Source organism: Lissotriton vulgaris, chromosome 1_1, assembly GCF_964263255.1.
Source record: "Lissotriton vulgaris chromosome 1_1, aLisVul1.2, whole genome shotgun sequence".
Classification (NCBI taxonomy): domain Eukaryota; kingdom Metazoa; phylum Chordata; class Amphibia; order Caudata; family Salamandridae; genus Lissotriton; species Lissotriton vulgaris.
Window position 1 is genome coordinate 518244778 of NC_141685.1, and position 6000 is coordinate 518250777.

The window sequence follows — 6000 nt, forward strand, 5'->3', positions numbered from 1 at the left end:
ACCGATTTCTGCGCATTTTCAAATATCCCTAGCCCACCCGCCAGGGACCTTGTGCTGCTTTTTATACGCCTAGCGGGTGCCCACCCCACCAGGAACTTTGTGCTCAAAGACGAGGAAGCCCACCCCTTGTGACCGCCATACTGAAGAATAACTGCCGCGGCCCAATTTAAACAGGAAGCCAGGCAACCTGTGTGGTGACGTGGGTGGGCCGCAAGAGAAGAGGAAGCCAGGAAGCAGACGGGAGCCCACCACACACTCCTGCACCTCCGGGAGAAAGCTGGCGTCTCTCCACAGGGCCCCCGAGAGCGAGGGAGAGCCCCAGACTGCCTGCTTGTGCCCAGCGTGCCGCCTATTACTTGGAGCCTCGCCTGCTGCTGAGTGTGACTGCGGGTGTGGAGGAGGATGGGAACACACTGCGCCTCCACAAGACACTGCCGGAGCCTTGCCGGCTCCCCATTGAAGTACCGATCCCTGAAGAGGGACCGGGCGAAGAAGAGAGTCCACACATGTGGCACCTGCGGCAGGGAGTTCACAGACCCGGCATGAGGAAAAGGCTGAGAGACACCCGACAGGTCCGGTGAGCCTGCATTTAGTGAGCAAGCCCCGTGGGGCCCGTACACACATGGTTGAACCCGCTTCGGGGCACATTGTCGGTGCTTGCAACTGCCCCGCTTGTCATAGGGCAGCTGCTCCAACGGGGGCAAGTGTTTCCAGGAGTTTCTTCAGTTGGGCTCCCACAGTGGTGCCAGCACTGATTTGCTTGGGGCCATTTTCTTGACAGAGTGCCGGATGGAGGCTCAACAGGCACTAGGAGTGCCAGTATTCATTGGGCCAGTACCATTTTTCTACAGCTGTCCCACCTGGCAGAGGGCAGCTGCAATGCTGTGCAGTTCTTCTACAGGGGGCACAGTGAATGACCGTGCCCTGCTTGGTGATTTCACAGCTGCCCAGCAATTAGCGGGCAGCTGCCACTTTTAGGCCCAAACTCTTGCGCACCATTGCTTTTGCTGCCTAGGCAGCATGCCCTGATCATGGTTGGACATAGGGCGTTGGAGCCCTGTGAGAGGCCAGTTGCCCTGGGGACAATTTTCCAGTGTTATGCCCCCGCCTAGGGGGCACTGTGTTTATGATGATCAATACCTAAAGTATTTATCCTGTGATACCTAATGCCTAATGTGATTTGTGCATAATGTCTTTATGCATCTTGCCTGATACCTCTACCAGTGTTTTATGATTAGGAGGTTGTTTTGCGTAGTAAGGTTTATGCTAGTGAGTTTATGTTTCCCTGCGTGATCTATACCTAAGGTGATTAGTATTGGGTAGTGTGTTCTTACCTTTAACCAGTGGTTACTGGTTGTGTTCTACAATTATTAGTTTGTGCTTCAGTTATTCTATGTTCTACATCTACTATTTCTACTAAGTGCTGATCCTGACAGTGGTCCCTGTGGCATTGTCATGTGTATATAATCCAGTGTAAATACTGCCCAGTGCCAGTTGGCACCGTGTATATGTGTGATTATGATCTAATGTGTTTATGATAATACAAAGGCTATTTTTGGCTATTGGGCCAAAACCAAGTCAGGCTAACGTGAGAAATTGGAAGGAGCAAATAACATGATCTAAAGCCTGCATCTAAGGCAATGGTCACCATAGAATCAGACAGACCAGTGTATTGGGAAATAGTGTCAAAAAATAAACGCATATTATCCAAAAGATATCTACCTTTGACAAAACCGTATTGCTACTTTCCAAAAAGATCGTGGAAAAGCAGTACCAACCTGAAGGGAAGATCTTATAATCTAAGTTGACTAAAGAAATTGCGTTGATAATTCTTGCAGAACTGTGGGTCTTTCAATTTATTCAAAGGCACATGAAAACATCTAAAAAGGAGCCAGATGAGGGGGCCACATACATAAAGAAGTGAATTAACATACAAAGTTTGGGAAGAAGAAATTAAGAAGAATTAGATGTAAAACTCAGCCATCAAGCCACCAGGGCCTGTAGCCTTGTGCTTTTTAAGGGAGACAGTGCAAGTTGAAGTTCTGTTTGAGTAATGTCTGTCTCCAGAGATTAAAAGCTACTTGAGAGGATGCCAGGAGATATAGAGAAGAGGTATCTTTAAATTTCAGGTTTTGAGGGGAGACATTCTAGTGTGCAAAGAGTAGTGTAGAATTGCTGGAAATGAGCCAGAATGTTCAGATATTTGTGATGAGTGGAATCAGTATCATCAGTAATTGATTCAATGAGTAATTTGTTTTGCTTAATTTTAAGATAATTAGCCAGCAACTTTCCAGACTTATTTTGGCCACAATTAGATTTGAGAAGATAAGAAGCAGCACTTTTGGTAGAGACCTTGTTAAACTGGAGTTTGGCTGTAATGAGTTGATTTAAAGAATGGTCTGAATAAGAAGTGTAATAAGAATGCTCTTGTCATTTAATTCCCTCAATAATTTGTTTAGACTGAGATTGAAACAGCTGCCCTTTTTTAGAAAAGTAATTAATTATGAAGTCTTGAGCAGAGGTTTTAAATGTGCCCCAGACAGTGTGAAAGGGGATGTTCCCCACCTGGTTAAAGAAAAAACATTCTTGAACAAAGGTAGTATCCAATAATAGTGAGTTATTGAATCTCCAACTTTCAGGAGAGATGGATTTGGGTTAAATGTCTAAATGTACAGATACCGTAGCATGAACAGATATGAAAATGGAGTCAATATCAGCTGAATGTAATGACTGGGTGAGATGAATCAGATGAAAACATAGTCAATTTGGGATTGTGTATGGTGGACTGGTGAATAATACGAATAATTCAGTAAAGTGGGGTTGCATAGTCGCTAAGCATCGGTAAAATGATACCTTTGGAGAACTTGTACTAAAGCTTTTCGTAATTTGTTTGGTATTTAATGAGATAAGGAGTGTCTGTCAAGAAAATGGTCAGTGGGAAAACAGAAATCACAAGCAAGAACTAATTAGAGGGGCTGCTGTTTGGCTGGGAGTGCAGGATGTGGGGGCAAGCATGTGCTGTCCTGAAGTGGCATTCCCTCTTTGCAGAACAGTTTGGCTACTCTGCCCCATCCTGCCTTCCACTTCTGAAGTTTAAGTTCTCCTCCCATTGGAAATCCTTTGTCTCTCTAGCAGGCCACCTCAAACCTCATTAAGACAGCTTGGGTCAGCCTGGCAGAGGCTGGTCAATCAGAAGAAGGCAACTGAAAGGTTGGATTTTGGCTTACAGAAAAGAAAGTTTTATAACGTCTTTCCTGTAATAGTTATAACAAATCTAGCAATGGTAAGTTGTTGATTTATCATAACTATTATTTTAAGTCCTTGATTAATATTTGAAGTCCTTTATATCAATAGTTACACCTTATTAAAGTGAATCCATGTTACCCAGTTTTTCCCTCATCAGGGCACATAAAACATATGTAATAATGTCCCCGCTTAAAGTTACAAGGCATCTACCCACTGGGGCACCTAGTGGAAACCTTAGGGGTGACATATGTAAACATAAGGTAGTTTACTACTTTAAAACTACCTTTAATTCCAAATTCAAATTTGCATATAATTCCACTTTAAGAGCAGCCTGCAAAGCAGGGTTGGCTTTTAAAATGATAGCAGGCACCACAGTAGTGCACTATTAAGTACATTAAGTCTACTGACCTATACATCTACATGCCCTACCATATGATAGGGACAGGGACCTTCAGGCAAATTGTCAGTGCCAATTATAATTATACCTATTACCATGTACTTTTAATCAGAACACAGACCCTAGGTCTGGTTAACCGAGCCCAGGGCACAGTCGGAAATCAGCATCTAGTAGTAAATGGGGGCAAAATGTGGGGGGCACTGCAAACAGGTCCTGGTTTCTCACAAGGACAACATGTCCACATGAGTGGAGATCCCTACTGAAGCAAGGAGCAGTGCTTCCGCCCACAGCGTGTCCCCAGTAGAATTGGCAGACAGGAAGGCTGAAAGGGAGTTCAGGTTGTAGATGGACAAGCTTCAAATGGAGGATAAACTGGCTCTGGAGGAAAAGAGGGTGGCTCTTGAAGAAAAGAGGATTGCTTACTAGAGGAGCCGAAAGGAGCTGGATCTCCAAGCAAAGGAAATCCAGCATCAATGGTAGGATTTCAGTGTGCACTGGAGAGGTAAAGGTCCGCATGCCACAAGATCAGGCGTCCGTTTATTTGGTGAGAGATGAGGTAGCCCTGGGGATGCACAGTGTACCAGAGGAGTATTGGGGGGCTAAATGATGTGAAATGATGCCCTTGGTGGGGAAGGACAGTCTTCTGTGGATTTTTTTGACTATTCCAGTAAGGCATTGAATGGATGGGTAGGTGGCAGCAAGGTCAATGTCTATACTGGGCTGTACAATCTAATTCTGAGAGAGCGTATACTCAATAGGGTTGGGTGGAACTCACTGAGTTTCACTCTACAGATTTCTGAGGATTTACATGAACACTATGTGAGATTGTGCGAAGTTCTGTGAACAGGCAGAAATTGTAACTATGCACTGCTCGCCCTGATTTTCTGTGCCAGGAGGTTGTTCCATGCTGAAAAATCAGCACCAACGCCACCATGCAGTACACCAGAGGGCTCTGCTTCTCAAGTTGTTTTGCTGCAGCTCGAGTAGATTTTCTGCTAGAGCGGTGGCTTTCCCACTGCGAAAGGTGGCTGACCTACCATTAGTAAGAAGGTAGTAGGTATGTCCTCCGGGTACGGAAGCAACGGCAGGAACAGGTGCAATGGGCAGTGTGCCACTGTTCTGAGATCCAGCGCGTCCAACAAAAGCTGACGCACCGGTGTGCAGACATACTGTATAGGCTGCTCGACCTGCTAGGCACGGAGGTTGCGGGGCTTGATGAGTAACAATTATTTATTTGTTGTGTTCGATCTATGCTAATATGGTTTTACCAAATAGCAAGCATGCTGCTTACACTAAGTTTATGATACAAATTTTATGTGATCATCCTACAGCAGAAAGGTGCTCGGCGGTGCTACCTAATCCTACTCGTTGGCTCTCGCTTGAACTGTTTATTTAAGAAGTCATGCAGAGCCTCCTCTCGTCTGTCACTGAGATAGTGGTAGTTATAGGCATTAGTGAGCTAGTGAGTTCTTCGCTTATTTCTCTGTGTTTTTATTTTTTGTAGCTCGTACAGTCCCAACCTCATGCAATTTCCTAGTGATGTGTAGTATGTAACAAGTAACTATGCATGCATCAGCATGTATGCAGTGAAAGAGAATGCAGACTGAGGTTACCGGCCAAAGGTTGAGAGATTGAGAATGAGATGAGAAGCAAAGATCATTTGTTGAAATATTTAATACTTCCAAAATGTGGTTTAGGAAATTTGGAATTGGGTTAGGAAATGTAGGAATAAGTCCAAAATAGTAATAGGAGAGGAGATATGATTTATAAAATTTAAATCAAATGTTACCGCGTTTGCCTCTCCCAGTCAGAATATTTTTGGGGAGATTAACTGTACCACTAATCTTTATTTAATTTTTTTATTTTATTTCTTACATCAGCATCCAGGGGCAGGAGGGATGTGGCTACATCGATGGCTACTATCACTACTGAGGTGCCGATGGGTGGGGGGGGCTAGAGATACCTACACCAGTGCCGAGGGCTCTGCTGGGCCTCGTAAGTCCTCCTGCTAATATTATTATTATTTTCCTATCTCCTGATTCTTCTTTTACCGCTCCACATATAGAATATTTTGTTTTCTTTTTAGTGTGCCTGTATCTTAGTCTTTTTCCAAATCCACTTTGATCAGTTACATAAATCCTTCTGATCCCTACATTATCCTATGTATGACTTACTTTATCTATAAGTCAAATTTCTCTACTTCATTTAAAAACTATTTGTAGTAGTCTGTAGCTTCCTTTTTCTTCTGCTTCGTTAGTAAGCTTTCCCTCTCCGGTTATAGAATGTTGGTACAGTGAGACTCTGAGAACCTATTTCAGGTCAGGTACACTACTGTGAAGATTGCATGCCCAGTTAAG